The sequence below is a fragment of the Chiloscyllium punctatum genome, chromosome 39, assembly GCF_047496795.1.
Source record: "Chiloscyllium punctatum isolate Juve2018m chromosome 39, sChiPun1.3, whole genome shotgun sequence".
NCBI lineage: Eukaryota > Metazoa > Chordata > Chondrichthyes > Orectolobiformes > Hemiscylliidae > Chiloscyllium > Chiloscyllium punctatum.
In genome coordinates this window covers 44,828,208-44,845,126 of record NC_092777.1, presented here as the reverse complement: position 1 = coordinate 44,845,126, position 16,919 = coordinate 44,828,208, and the positions used below count along the sequence as shown (strand labels likewise).

At 38.8% G+C, this 16,919-nt stretch overlaps 1 long non-coding RNA gene across 1 annotated transcript in view; it reads left to right on the top strand.

Annotated features, from left to right (window-relative positions):
- The window catches only part of LOC140463999 (uncharacterized), a 36,237-nt gene extending 19,766 nt beyond the window's left edge, over positions 1-16,471 (top strand). The window contains exon 3 of the long non-coding RNA XR_011954838.1: positions 14,439-16,471. This is a non-coding gene — a long non-coding RNA (uncharacterized lncRNA). The remainder of the gene's footprint in view (positions 1-14,438) is intronic.
- The last annotated feature ends 448 nt before the right edge of the window (positions 16,472-16,919 follow it).

Below are 16,919 nucleotides of genomic sequence, written 5' to 3'. Positions count from 1 at the left end.
AAATGGGCTGTTGGGGTAACACAATTTAAAAGGGGATCTGATGGCCTGGGATCAGGGGTACCCTGAGAATCTGGGGGCATACCTGGTAATCAGATGGAGCCCATGCTGACAGTTGTGTCCCTTGCTATCACTTACCAGTCTCTTGATGAAATGGAATTGGAAAATGGCTGGGACAGTAGCCAGGGCGTGCAGAGTCAGTATCACTTTGATGGGTAAAAGCGTGGGGTCCATGTGCACGGGACACAAGGACATTGAAAAGACAAGCGCATGAAGCAGGCCCTTGCAAGCTCCAGCTCGATTTCAATTTGTTCACCCATTTTCAATGCATGTAGAATGAAAGTGCTTAGGGTCCAAATGTTGGTCAAAGGTGATTTTGGTATGCACTGGTGCTTGCAAATCTACCTCACCATCTCAGTTAATGCAGAATTAGTGGCAACAAGTTAAGAAGAGGTGAATGATACCCAAAAGATATTAGGCCTGCTCATGATGTGGTTCCAATGCTTGGACTGTTTGAGTGGAGGTGGGCTGGGGAAAGGGAGCTCCAGTATAGTATAGACAGAGGATGCTACATCATCCTGAAATGCTGTTCTCTGCACAAATGGATCATGAGGTGGTGTGATCAATCCTAAGGAATTGAGGAACATGAGCAACCTTCTGAGGAGGAAGAGGACAAGGACATTATAGACAATAGACAATAGATGCCCTCCAACGCATCTCGTCCACATCCCGCACCTCCGCCCTCAGACCCCACCCCTCCACCGTAACAAGGACAGAACGCCCCTGGTGCTCACTTTCCACCCTACAAACCTTCGCATCAACCAAATCATCCACCGACATTTCTGCCACCTCCAAAAAGACCCCACCACCAGGGATATATTTCCCTCCCCACCCCTTTCCGCCTTCCGCAAAGACCGTTCCCTCCGTGACTACCTGGTCAGGTCCACACCCCCCTACAACCCACCCTCCCATTCTGGCACTTTCCCCTGCCACCGCAGGAACTGTAAAACCTGTGCCCACACCTCCTCCCTCACCTCTATCCAAGGCCCTAAAGGAGCCTTCCACATCCATCAAAGTTTCACCTGCACATCCACTAATATCATTTATTGTATCCGTTGCTCCCGATGTGGTCTCCTCTACATTGGGGAGACTGGGCGCCTCCTAGCAGAGCGCTTTAGGGAACATCTCCAAGACACCCGCACCAATCACCAAACCGCCCCGTGGCCCAACATTTCAACTCCCCCTCCCACTCTGCCGAGGACATGGAGTTCCTGGGCCTCCTTCACCGCCGCTCCCTCACCACCAGACGCCTGGAGGAAGAACGTCTCATCTTCCGCCTCGGAACACTTCAACCCCAGGGCATCAATGTGGACTTCAACAGCTTCCTCATTTCCCCTTCCCCACCTCATCCTAGTTTCAAACTTCCAGCTCAGTTACTGTCTCCTTGACTTGTCCGACCTGCCTATCTTCTTTTCCACCTATCCACTCCACCCTCTCCTCCTTGACCTATCACCTTCATCTCCTCCCCCACTCACCCATTGTAGTCTATGCTACTCTCTCCCTACCCCCACCCTCCTCTAGCTTATCTCTCCATGCTTCAGGCTCACTGCCTTTATTCCTGATGAAGGGCTTTTGCCCGAAACGTCGATTTCGCTGCTCGTTGGATGCTGCCTGAACTGCTGTGCTCTTCCAGCACCACTAATCCAGTATTTGGTTTTCAGCATCTGCAGTCATTGTTTTTACCTTAATAGACAATAGGTGCAAGAGTAGGCCATTCAGCCTTTTGAGCCAGCACCACCATTCATTATGGTCATGGCTGATCATCCACAATCAGTATCCTGTTCCTGCCTTATCCCCCTAACCCTTGATTCCACTATCTTTGAGAGCTCTATCCATCACTTTCTTGAAAGTATCCAGAGACCTTGCCTCCACTGCCTTCTGGGGCGGAACATTCCATATATCCACTACTGTCTGGGTGAAGAAGTTTCTCCTCAACTCTGTTCTAAATGGCCTACCCCTTATTTTTAAACTGTGTGCTCTGGTTCTATACTCACCCATCAGCGGAAATATGCTTCCTGCCTCCAGAGTGTCCAATCCTTTGATAATTTTACATGTCTCAATTAGATCCCCTCTCATCCTTCTAAACTCAAGTGTATACAAGCCCTGTCGCTCCAATCTTTCAACATATGATAGCCCCACCATTCTGGAATTTACCTCGTGTACCTACACTGCACTCCCTCAATAGCTAGAATGTCCTTCCTCAAATTTGGAGGCCAAAACCGTATACAATACTCCAGATATGGTCTCACCAGGGTCCTATACAGCTGCAGAAGGACCTCTTTGCTCCTATACACAATTCCTTTTGTTATGAAGGCCAGCATGCCATTACCTTTCTTCATTGCCTACTGTACCTGCATGCTTGCTTTCATTGACTGATGTACAAGAACACCTAGATCTTGTTGTACTTACCCTTTACCTAACTTGACTCCATTTAGATAGTAATCTGCCTTCCTGTTCTTGCCACCAAAGTGGATAACCACACATTTATCCACATTAACTGCATCTGCCATGCATCCGTCCACTTAGCTAGCCTGTCCAAGTCACCCTGTATTCTCCTAACATCCTCCTCACACTTCACCCTGCCACCCAGCTTTGGGTCATCAGCAAATTTGCTAATATTACTTTTAATGCCTTCATCTATATCATTAATGTATATTGTAAACAGCTGTAGTCCCAGCACCGAACCTTGTGGTACCCCACTGGTCACCGCCTGCCATTCCGAAAGGACCTGTTTATCACTACACTTTGCTTATGGAGGAGGAAGCTCTCCTTGTGCATGACAGAGCTCAGCTGAACTGGGTGCTCCTAGCCAGGCAGGACCTGAGTGACACCCACCTCCAGTGGGTAAGAGCTGGGTGCAGCAGACCATCATAGAATTGAGAATAAATTGGTCATGATGCCAGTATTTGTTTTGCATTATGGGGACGAGCTGCGGCTTGGACTCATTTAGTTTGTGTTCGGTTTTGCTGGCTGTAAATAAAAGCACATCTTTAGAATTGTCTGATTTTGTTGTATGTGACATTCCCTCCTGGACAATAACATTGTGGATGTCCAGTGGGCAATGGGGACAGAGTAACTGTGACTCCGAAATGGTGTTTAAATGGGATGTAGGCTGATGATTAAACACTGAGTTTGGCTGAGAGAATGCAGAAAGGAATGTTAGCCACAGCAGCTATATAGTGGGAGCGGCATGGTTTTGTGCTAAGAAATCCTGCCTGGCCTCAAGGCAAAAAATTCACAATACCACTGGCAGTTATCGAAAACAATCGTGATTCAGCCTGTAGTTAACCAGGAGTTAAACAAGGCTTTTAATTTTCTACCTTTTCTTGTGCAATTATTAGCTTAAGTACAGTGGAACCCTCCAAAGTCACCAATTTGAATGGATCCTTTCAGAAGGTTCCACACACAGGAGAATTGGCTATAAGAATTTTCAATTTCCTGGACAATTCCATTAGCGTCTGCAACATCAGGAATTATATAGGATCCTGAAGTGCAACTCCTGTCTAAGCAGCAGAAACAACTATCGCATCGTCAGAAAATCCAGCCCATGATTTCTTGGCTGACCACTGCATGAACTGTTCTGTCTCCCTTGCACAGTCCTATCACAACAATCCCATTTCTCTAGAATCCCCTTTTCTCTCCACATCAGCTTGCAGAGTACCCATTCATTTCATCTGCAAGAAGGCTTTCTCTTCCCAAACTTTGCCGTGAAAAACATCTGCGTGCACATGACTTTATTTCTCAGCAGAATGCCTACAAGACAACCCCTGTTGTGCCAGTATCCTGTATGCCATTCCTCCAACGCCACAAATGTAGCATGTGCTTACTACATGGCCCTTGATTTACAGGAAAGCAGAGCTGAAGCAGCAAAACTGTTGAAGTCAAATGTCAGAATGTGGCTCATGATAAAGTAGGAAGAAGGACAACAGCATGCATCACAAATAGATTGAACCAGGTTTAATGTAATTTGCAAATAAATTGGAGTTAAGCACCATTTAGAGGTCAATGTTGAGGGTGTAGGGGGACATCATGATGTCTCCTGACCAGTGATAATAAGCAACTTAAGTTTTTTTCTGACATACTTTAGCTCAACTCCATTTGATACTCTTCAAATTTCCAATAAATGCTGACATGATAGAAAAATATTCAGTGACAAGGTAGGCCAGTGACTCCTAACAAAGTTTGACAATGTTTCTTTTTTTTATCAAGGTATTGTCCTTTGTCCTCATCACCACTGTTCTGTACAAGTAAGCACTCAAACTACTGCAGTAAGAGAGAGCTGCTTTAAAAAAAAACTCCTTCAAAGATTAACAGTAATACAAGTGAAGACACTGGAGTGTTATTTTCCCCACCCGTATACAATGTAGTGTTAGGTTAACAATATACAGTTACTACATATAGCTTCCCTTCAGTTTGTTGCACTAATTATGTTGCAGAGTAATTGTGCTATGTAATGATGCATTATGCACTCATAGAAATGAATCATTTCTGTCCATTACACACAACAGTTGTTATTCTATTACCTGATTGTCAGGTTCTAAGTAACAATATCATAAGTATTATTATATATATCAGTCCTCAATTTAAAAGACTGCCCACTTCACATGGATGTAAAAATGATTTGGAGAGTCATTCTCCTCTCAATGATGTACTGCTGATGCCAGTAATGTAGACCACAGATCTCTCCCTCCATTTTCCCAGCACTTTTCAGACGCCAGTCAGAGAAACCATGGACATCAGCCAGTCAACAATTCACATTGTCCAGACATGCCTTCAAGAGGATGTGGCTTCCTTATCATGATTATGTAGGTACACATGAACAGAATATGATGTGGAGGAGCCAGTGTTGGACTTGGGTGGACAAAGTTAAAAATCACACAACACCAGGTTAAGTCCAACAGGTTTATTTCGAAACACTAGCTTTTGGAGCGCTGCACCTTCATCAGGTGGCTGTGAAACAGGATCTAAGCCACAGAATTTATAGCAAAAATTCTGTTTTTGCTAGGAATTGCTATAAATTCTCTGTCTTATGATCCTGTTTCACAGCCACCTAATGAAGGTGCAGCGCTCCAAAAGCTAGTGTTTCGAAATAAACCTGTTGGACAATAACCTGGTGTTGTGTGATTTTTAGCTATGAACAGAATAGATCATTTTGGTCCTATAGCCTGTTTCACCATTCAATGAGATCACAGCTAACTGCAAAAACCCACCTTTAGCCTTACCTCTTAACGCTATGGCTAATATGAGTCCATCCAATTCAAGTGTTAAAATTAACAATTGGTCAATCATCATTTCCAAATTTCTACCACTCTCTGCATGAAAAAAAAATTCCTGCTTTTTTTCCTGAGAGGTCAGGTTTGATTGTTTTGTCAATGCACTGATTCCTAAACTTCTCAACCAGTGGAAATAGTTTCTCCTAATCTATCCTAACTGTTCCTCTTTATACTTTGTAAACTTTGGTCAAATTGTCCTTTAATCATTTAAATCCCAGGAAATACAACTCTAGTTTGTGTTATCTTACCTTATTGATTAATCCTTGAAGTCCAGATATCTCTCTATTAAATCTACACTTTGCTCTTCCTACTACTAATATATCCATTCTAAAATGTTGTGCTCAGAACTGTTCACAGGACTACAGATGTATTATAATCATTTTTTTCTTGAATCTATCATTAAGCCCCTTATGCTTTATTTCTCTAGCTATAAAAGCCTGTACTCCATAGGCTTTTTGATTATTTTCTGTACTTGATCATCTTCTTAAGGATTGGGGAATGCAATTAATTATATTCAGCTGCTCATCCATGTAATGTGGCTAACGACATCTGTCTTAATAGAACATTCTGACCAAGGGTCTACACCTAAAATATCAACTTAACTTTGCCTTCATAGATTCTAAGTGGACTGTTATGTAAATAATCATTTGTATTCCTTGAAATTGTATTTTAATACATTAATATGATGGAAAAAAACTATACTGGCATAGTGCCTATTGTGACTTCATGGCATCACAAATTACGTGTGAAGAAGTTGTTTTGTTGGGATTACATGAGCTAATTCTGCATATAGCAATATCCCACACACAGAGTGTAAATAACCAGATTATCTGTTTTCCTATTGTTTGTGGAGGGATAATCTTTGGCCAGGACACCAGGCCAAACTTCATTGCTTTCCTTTGTAACATCGCTATGCTTTAACACTCACCTGAGAGAACAAGTGACCTTTTATTTTAACCTCTTTGCCAAAGGATGCCACCTTCAATAGTGCAGCTCTGTACTCATAATCACATCTGCCTAAATATTGTGCTCAAGTCTCTGGAGTGGAGCTTGAACCAACAATGTTTGATAGAAGGAAAGTATACACCTGTCTTTGAATAGGTACATACTGAATGATATTTTGTGGGTATGTGTAAGCAGGTAATTAAGTAATATTATTAAACCAACTGTTTGGTATGTACACTTACATTGTGTACATCATTTGCATTGACAAACATCAAACACGTTAAATTTCATTTCCTGAAATGACAATGAAGTCTGCCTGTAGCCTTTAGTAGCCTTCACTGGAAATAAACTTTAATTATAACATTTTGATAACCCTCCCTTTAAAACTATCCCTATATTACAATATATATTTTAAATGTTGGCATTATTAACTTATTTGTTAAGATTCAGTGTACAAAAGTGGAAAATTCTCCATCTGAATCTTAAATTCCTTAAGTGGGACTGTGTGTTTAAATAATAAACTGTGTTTTCCTAAAGGAAGAGGACTCATATACATTTTTTGTGACTTCTTTCATAGTAGTCATGTCCCAGAAGGTTACTCAGACACAATTTAGTTGTAAATCGAATGTAATATAAAAAAATGAAAAAAGATTGGAAGAAAATATGATAAAGGAAAATAAAGTATAATGCCTTGAGCAAAAGTTCATAATATTTATTTCTTTTCATGTTTTGTTATTTTAATGTGACTCAGACTGTTGCTTAATCAAGTTGTGTGAAAAATTTAACTTATCGTACCAACAGCAACAGCAGGAAACAACATAAAACTAACAGTAAAGTGCAAGGAATTGAAAATTAATTACAATACATTACTACATTTATCATAAGCTTATGATTATGAAAATATTTTTGGAGTGAGGTTGTTATTGATATTTAGGTAAGCTTTCCACATATAGAGTACACCATTGCTTCATACAATGTAGGATGTCAGATGACAAGTATTCAGCTTGTGAGTCAATTGAAAATCATTTATCAATTTAGTAGACAGCATACTGATTTATATCTCTCATTTTCCCAAAGAAACTCAAAAGGCAAGAAGTTGGACAATGTCACGCTGTGTCTTTAAAAATTTAATATTTTACAAATGTGATTTATGGGGTTTTCTGATCAATTGCTATGAAATTATCTGAGTAATAGTTAGAACAAAATTGCACTTTGACCACAAAGTTTCAAGATGGAATAATAATCAGTTTTTGTCGTCAGACTGTTAACTGCTAAGTTAGAAAGTTATTCTTTTGAAAAAATTAGGAAGATTTCATAATTTAACTCAGTTAAATGTAACACTAGCCATAGCCCTACTGGGCACTAGGACTGCTCTCCCATTAGAGAGGGACAGGTAGTGGTGCTTTAACCTGTGGGTCACCACACCCCAGCTCAGGAACAAGATTGAGAAGGTGTAACCTTCATGGTGACCTCAGCTGGCATACTCTTGGCATCACCCTACATTACAAACAAGCTGCCCAGCAAACTGACCCCACACTGGTTAAGTACTCAACAGATTGGTAGAGATATTAAAGTGAGTCAGACTAACTGAAGTGATTTATTTTCTCACAATGGATTCTTTATCTGCACCCATACATAAGGAAACATATACTTTACATGCAACTATATGCAAACATACAGTTTAGATGCATCTCTTTGTAAATACAGTACTGCCCACTAATTTCAATCTCACATAAGTGAACAGCCTGCCTTTGTCGACCACCCAATAAAATCCCAATCCGTTTCTCTCATTCTTTGTTCAATTTGCGGTCGATATGACGACATTGACAGAGAGGGCTGACCTGGTGAGTTGGCGAGCAGTCTTTGCTCACACCCCAATATTTTCTATTTGAAACAACTCACATTTTGAAACATCTTCAGCATTTAATGTTTCAAATAAAAAAAATAAGTAATCCCATTAAAATCGTCAGACACGCAGCAGATTAAGGAAGCTGATGTAAGTGTCCCCCCATAAATTAGTCTTTCAAGTGAAATTGAATACTTGGGGCATAATAAAATTTTGTCCAGGGTTGGTTAGATTGGAAAGCACGTGCTTTGGTTATTGCTGTCTCAAAAAATCACGGCTAACTGTAGCATAAAAAGAAAATTTAACTTTCAAGAACCTGAAACCAAGTTCAAGGCATTGAAGGCACTCAGTGAAGAAAGGACAGAGAATTCAAGTCGAATTCAATGTCAAACAGATGATGCTGGGTGGTGGATCGAGAACACTGAAAAAATAAAGGAAGAATATGAGAGTAGAAAATTAAATTCTAACACCAAAGAGATGCAATATCTCAAATATATAGGATCGGAGAATGTGCTCTTAGCTAGGTACGACAATCAAGCTAAAGCAGACCCAGGAACAGTGTGAAGTAAGCTGAAAGATTTGCAAAAGAAATTGATGATGACAACTTTCGTGCTAACATGGTTAGTTTTCACAATTTAAAGCACTTTTTCCACAAGTGATTTTGTGGAGAAGGTTCATCTGCAGATGGCTCAAATTTGGACGACTGGCATAAATACATTCATTCAAGAGTATAATTCCATGGCTGTCTATAATATAATCAAAACTGCTTTCATCTACAAATGCACACCAGATAAAACTTAACAGCACTCAGGGCCAAGCTGCAGTTTATGGTAAGTAACCAAAAAAAAAGATGTCTTTTCTTGTTGCCACGAACATGTCTGAAATAAAAAAACATGCCTTCTTACTCATCAAGATCAAATGCCAAGGTGCTTAAACCATGTCACCCATTTGCCAGTCAGCTATGAGGCAAACCAAAAGGTCAAGATGACATCAATGGTTTTACTTCATGGGTTCAATGTTTGACTGCTGTGTGAAGTTTTAAAAATCAAGAAACTATTACATGAGGATAATTGCTGAAGTTCTAAAAGATATATGACTGGTTTTCCTCCTATCTAATTCAACTTCAGTTCCTCAACTAATGAACTAAGTATGATTAAAAATTCAAAAATGCTTTTACACAAGATTCTTACTCATAAGAAAATAGCCTGCTTGAAATCCAATGGAAACTTCTATGCAGACTTCTTTCAAGCAATGAAAATCCTGAAAATGTCCCGGGATATGGTAAATCAGGAAACAATCCAGAATTTCTTCACGTGTAAAACTTTGTTTGAAGCAAATGATAACAACTTTGATGAATTTTCAGCATGTGATGTTGCCAAAAATGACTCTGTGCTGCACTCTTCACAAAATTAAGATTATAAAAGATTAGAAACTGTTTAACCACTGCAGCTACTGCTAGTAATGATGCTCAACAATTGTGCTGCACCAGTGGGTGACAACACTATTGTGGAAGCAGGTATAAAGGCAGCAGCTTCCAAGGAGGGAACTGAGGAAGACGGGGCATAGACAGAAGCTGAACATCCACATGTTACCAGTGCAGAAGTTCAATAAGTTAGACTCGTTGTACAGCCATTTTCAAAAGGCTGCCAGTACAATCGAAAAAGCATTCAAGTTATTGGATCAACTTCCCAATCTTTTAGAGAAGGAACAATTGTCAAGAATAAAACAAGTGTCACTAAAAACTATTTTTAAAACTAATTGATGATTAACTATGGATATCAATGTTTTAGACTACATACTGTATTGCATGCATTTTGTTTGCAAAATGTTTGCTTAATATGTGCTTGATAGGGGAGGGAGGAGGATTTGTGATTGTTGATTGTGGGCTGGCAAAATAGGATTTTACAATTCTCATCTTTTCATTTTGAAATTAATTGATTAATGAAGAATTATTGATTATAGAATAGTTTTCATGTTTTGTATCCATATAATACATATGTGATAGATATGCATATAAATCACAAGGTCTTCCATCACCCTGGATAGATAATGTTGCCACCCTGTTATGCCAACAAAGTTTACATTGTCCCAAAAGTGTTGATATAAATGGGTATTATCTGTATATGGTTGATAGGCAAGTTTAAGCCTTATAAATAATTATTCATAAACAAATACATTAAACATTACTGGACACAAGTATTTTGTTATTGAACTAATCCAGGGGCTAACAGATTGAAGGCTAAACAAATACCATCAATAGACATTACTAAATCTAAGGAAAGCTATGATGCAGACCCATTACAAACATGGGATGAACAAATGGTTATCCTTATATAACAGTAACTTGCAATACAAAGTTCACAGAACTAAATCATGGTTTGTATATCACTCACATCTCAGTGAAAGAGTTATCATTTCCAGTATAAGAATTTTGAGATTACAAGTTTATGTAGTTGGACTACATGTGGAGAGACACACAAAACCTTGGGGCAGCTGCCAACAAGGTGCAGTGGAGAAAGATCACGACTTGAGGAGTCCCTGATAAAGTTAATTGGGGGTCTGTTCACTTATCAGACCACCCCCCTCACCCATAGCTCAATACATGTAAATATAGTCTTGTGTGTGTAAGAGATGCCTTTGGTTTGTTAGGATAGAATCGAACTCAAATGTTTGTTTGCTTACTTGATATGCTATTATACAGAACCAAACTGGATTTGTGACTGTATATACACACACAAAGCCATTTATTGTGAATAAAGTATATTTTGAAATTAAAAAAAAGTTTATGCAGCTGTACTGTTATTTTCTCAAGATTAGTTCCTATCTGCTTCACACAACTGCTGTTGTCTTTTGGAAGAATATGCAACATATATGTTTAATATTCCACACTAACAATAGTGACCTCAGATTTATAATCTTACTAACAATCCTGTCAAGCTGCTGTTAACTGTAAATTTAGAGTTGGCAAAGTAGATCACTGGAGCTGTGCCATTGGATGATACAACAGGGTTTACTCTGAGGGGTTAACCTTTCTTGGCTGTGCCTTTCAATGGAAATGACAAATGGAGACCAACCAGGTGATTTCCCACAGGGAAAGTGACAGAATTAAAGGGTGAGTCATGCAAGGGTTCTCTCATGTTTCTGTTCAGTCAGTAGTAGAACAGCATTGGCAGAGGACTGGGAATATGTTGGCAGGTTTCCCAATTGGCAGGGGAATCAAGTATGACCCACCTGAGGAGAGAGAGAAAAAAATCTAAGATGAGCCGCAAAACTTTGAAGAAGGAAGAAACAGAAATACAATTTATTGATTTCATGCACACATATTCATAAAGTGATTATGCTTGTTGTTGAATCTCTGTATCATCAGCAGATAACATGTTTATTATTTATCTTCTAATGTGTAGCAGAGCGCCCTCTGGTGGATATCTAATGAAAATTGTGACTAGAACAGAGAATGACATTTTCTCAAATTTTACATGATTTTTCACTTGGGTTGTAATGTTGTTGAGAAAGCTGTTTTCAGTTTTTAAAAATTCACTGATTAAACGGTGAACATTATCTGGATGGGCTTACAATAAAATATTGCTGAAAATTGTTACTTATAATGTATATTAAAAAAAAGAATCATTTTCTAGCTTGTTCCCCTCATCTCCAGAAAATACTGACTTATTAACCAGGGTGAGATGCTGCAAAGATATCAGGCTTAAGGGATAAGTGCTTTAATTATGGGTATTAAGTTGGTTTCCTGGTCTGCAATCATTAGCATTCATCAGATTTGGGCAGAGACAGTATTTCCTTAGATGACCACACTAATACATTGTGGTATTTGCTACCAGAAAGTGGTAATGGTTAAGGGTTGCATGAGATAGTTCACTGTCACCAACCCTCTTTTGTCTTTGCTTTGCCTTTGGTCTATCCAGTGATTACTGGTAGAGGATACAGCACTGTAGACTATCTACAGAAGAGGCACTGTCCTTAGACAATAAAAAGGTTTATTGCATGATAGTAATATGTATAACCACATTTGATCATGGATGATTACTAGAAACTTGTGGATATATTTGTTCCCTCTGAAAGCTAGAGTAGAACTCCTTGTCTCCAAAAACAGGCTGTTATCGCATCAAAAGAATGAAGGGAGCTGATGAAACATTCAGAACCATTACCTTATACAATGTACCTTCTGAAGCTTTTTTTTAACTCTGTAGTTAATCCTTTATACAATAATGAATGATTGTATAATCCTTCATTGTACAAACTATATTGACTATATTATCTTTACCACTGTTCCTATCTTATCCTCAAGCTTTTGATTTATAAATGCAGGTGTTTTGGATATTGTACACCTTTCCCACTTTGGACTTAAAAGAATGGTCGGTCTTTGCTTGAGGACTTATGATTCTGGTCCTGATCTGTGGCTTATTTCTCCACTGGAGGATGTTTTAACCCTTGGGTTTTCTTCGGAGAGGACATTGTTTTTGATTATCCTCTATCACTAATTACTGGATAGACAATGTTGTTGGTCCAGCATGTTACCTGAAGAACCTTTGATTTGCTGAATCTCCCTCACAAAGGATCTCTTCTCTGCTAACTCAGGTGATTGCTTCACAATATAACTTGGCAGACATTTAAAATTTATGAAAGTTCATCATGGAAAATAGCAGCTCTGTTGTAACAAATATTTTCTTCCTTGCAATATTTTGGTTTCTGTACTAGGCTTTTTTTTTCTTTAGGTTAGAGAGGTAATCTCTTTTTGCTTTAACCTGAATGTTAAAACTAGCAATTTCTCCTTCTTGAATGTGCTTTAAATCTATAGATGCTGGTCTGGCTCACATGGTGTTATATGCACCTGAGCTCCCTCAAGTTATTAATCCAGCTCTATTGAAATGGTTACATATAAACAATTCCTGTTTGACTGATGAAATAGACATTTTCAGTCCCTCAAGTTATGCTACTGTGAGATTGCTGCCCACTCAGCATTATCTCTGTTGCTGGTATTGACTGTTCTCCTTTATGAATTTGTCCAGCAGACTGTTTCGCCACCTTCAGTTAAAGATTTGTCAGTGAGCTGAGGTGGATTGTACTACTCATTCATATTCTCAGTATTTGCATGATATAGAAACAGATGGTCAGGGGACTACTATCAGGGGTGATTTCAGAAGAAGATATACCTGTAGTGAGTTTTGTAGAAGTCTTCAGATTGTCAAAAATGGAAAACTAACTCCAGACCAACGGAGGTGGAAAAGTCTTAGCTGTTTCAGCAATCCAAGGAAGAGGGTCTAGAAAATGTCATGGGCTAGTCCATACTCTTGTGTGGCTCTGGGAACTGCAGTAACAGAGACAATCACAACGAATGAATGCGCAGTATGTTTTTAAAAACACTTGACAGCTTGTTAATTAAGTAGGATGTTAAACAGTTCAGAAAGGTGTAGGTACTTCATTGGGATTAAGTGCCTATGCAAGATATTATGAGGAAAATGTGTTGACATTTTTTTGCCGTTTAAGATCTTTTCAAATTGTCATATATTTAGCTTTTTTAAGTAGTAGAAGTATTTCCTTTTTGTTAAAGGTACATTGAAAGCCTTGTGTGACTTTGTTCAGTCACTGATCACTACAGTAACAAAACTGCAAAAATAAAATTTATGAATTGTCAAACCATGTTTTAGTCTGGGATCTGACTTGTCCAACATTACCATCAACTGGGATCATAGCAAGGCAGTCTGAAGTCAATGTGGCATACCTCAGCACCCAATATTCCTCTGTTACAATGGAATTTGCTTTCAGTCACGGAAGTGAGGGAATGTCAATTACCATGATTCCTCTGGTTCCTTTCCCAGGATGTTACCCTTCCTATGACGCAAGACAGTGGATGGTGTCAAGCCATTTGAACTTGGGTGTTACCAATGCCAAGATGAATCTTATCTTTACTCAACATCAATATGTACTCACTTTCCAGCAGTTATCATTGGATCAACATCAAAAGAATGTTGTCTGATCTTCTCTAGCTCTAGGGTGTTGACACCAATTGCAAAACCACTATTTCTGCTCCAGTTGAGATATGTTAATTCACCACAGATCAGGGTTGAATCCAAAACTGTATTCTTGTCTTATATCACAGAATAGAACATTTTGTGGAGCACTTTTTCACTGAGTTTTTTTAGGGCAGCTGAAATTTAATTCCTTCATGGTTAACTTTAACTAATAATAATTGTAATATATTGTCAGCTGTTCTAATAATTGAAAGATCACTTTAACAGCAAAAAGAAATCAATAGTTTCTCCATAGCTTGAGCACCTAACTGCTTGCATCATATCTTGCAGGAAAGCTACGAAAGGAGAAGTGGACAAAGAGTACAACGCAGTACAGGAACAGAAAACAAAGTCAATTAGAGTTGAAAAGATTGGATTTTCTTCGAGAGACCTGTTTTTACAGAACACTGCACTGGTTTAAAAGCTCCACTTTGTGAAAAATTATTTTGGCATTATCCTTGGGTCAGTGGTAGCTACATAATCCAGCTACAGGATGTGGATGATACTGATACTCTTTGCACTTTTGGAATTGTACAAATTTAGTGTGTATTGTAAGTGTTCACAGGGTAGAATCAGGCAGGAAATCATGAATCTTTTTTTTGTAATATTAGAAAATATTTTGGAGATGTACGGATGGAAAAGTGCAAAGGTAATTGAAAATCATGTCAGCTGACCTTTCATGGTTTAGTTCAAAACAGGAGGCTCAAATCTCAAGGGACAGGACGTTACAACCAAAATTACATGCTGCAACCCACAGGACCGTTTTAAAGCACAGCAGGGAAGAGCTTTCAAGTTTACCAAAGTCCTCGGCAATTCAGCGAGGTAATTAATTTATTGCTCCCATCAAAGGATACAATTTGCCAAGCTATTTACATATACTACTCATCACCCAGTTCACTGAAGCTCCTATCAAGGAATTATTTGTTCATCTCCATCTGTGAGAGGCAGCACGGCTATAAAAGCTTGGCAATATTGGTTCAGTGGGGTTGGACTGTGTTCCTTGTACACATTAAACTCTATAGCTTCCAGTATTGTTTCTAAGAGCCTGGAGAGTGACTCTGGAATTCCTGTTATGTGCTGCCAATAGTGTGACTTTCTAAAGCATATCCTTTCAATTAATAAATCTTTTCTTCCTATTTATGTGGTGTGATAAACTTTGGGGCAAATAGGGCTACACCCGACACATCAAAGTGGGTTTAAGTAGGGATAGCAGTACTGTACCATAACTATCCAAGAATAGATGCATTCATCACTCTCCAGAACATTAAAGAATATCCTTTGTGTGGGCTGAGGATGAGTGAAGCCAGAAGGAAGCGTTTAACTCAACCAAAGCTCAAAACTTCCCATCCTTGTCCAGTGTTCCTGCTTGCCCTTTGTCTCAGAATATTCAATGTCACAGCTTAGAACCAGAGACATAAGGGTGGAAAGATGAGCAAGCAACTGAAACTGCTTCTGGAGATGGCCTGCCAAGGACCAGGAAGAGAAACCATGGACCCTGGTGCAACTCTTGTTTCTGGGCTCCTCATCACAGATAAGAGCTTCAGTAAGCACCCTCGGCATTTTATTTGGGTCCAATTGAATAGCACAGCAGATGAAAGAGGCCATTCATCGCATGAATGCTGCACCAGTTCTTTCAGAAAGAAATCCAGTCAGTTTTAAAAGTGCTCTCCAACACAGACACACAGACATACATACACAAACACAAATCCCTTCAGGGATCTTGGCTCTTAGGACAGTGATCTCAGTTTCTTTTTGTTATCCTTCATCCTAGAGCTGTTGTAGTCAATCCCTTCTGAACCCCGTATAAAACCTTCACATCTAAACATTTGAAACCATGCTCAAAGTGGGATCAAATTATTTTATATAAATTCAGCAAAATGTCTTTGCTCTTGTACTCAATGATCCCATTTATAAAGTTGATAAAAAGCTCAGTTTTCAGTATGATGCACTTTACACCCATGCTTCAACAGACAATTGTACAATTGCTCTGCTTCCTTGAAAATGGCCTTATATTAAAATAATATGTTTTGAAGACTCTTCTTGAGATTTTTTCAAGAGGCTATCTTAAAGTTTCCAGGGTCTCTTTCTTCATCCGGACTTAGTCATCTAGTAGGCAATTCATTAACAATGTAGCAATACCATTTGTATTTGAATTGATGTATAGGGTATTTGGACTCACACAGAAATAGAGTTAGAAGAATTCACCAATATCATTAATTATCAATTCTCATTTAAACTTAAAGCCATAACATTCAGGGAAAGCATTAATTTTACTAATTTACTTAATTTAAATACTACACAGTATTTAAATTGGCATAAGATGATGGACAGAATTTAGCAACTAAAGATTTTGCCAGGACCCTGAATACATTCTTCACAGACTAGTGAGGTCACAGCTAATGTGGCTCCATTGCAGCCATACAAGGTGAAATATTTTAATTAGCAGTCATTACCTCATTTGTTATATCTCAGATCTCATATGCAGATTTAAATTTAACAATCGATTGTGTTGCTTTTAATAGCATGCACTACATTTTTTGTCAAATAATAGCTCCTGATCTTATGCAATCTTAAGTTAGAGATTCCACATTCGGTTTCAAGGAATTCATTGACCTCTAGATTTCCTGGCTCCGGGAGAATTCAGTATATCATCATTCACACATGTAATACTGTTCTCACCTGATTACGAACTCCTCCTCCATCCACACCTTTTCCGCAGACTTTTCTTTACACCCCACCTTGCTGTTTTCATTTTGCTTCCAGTTTGCAACA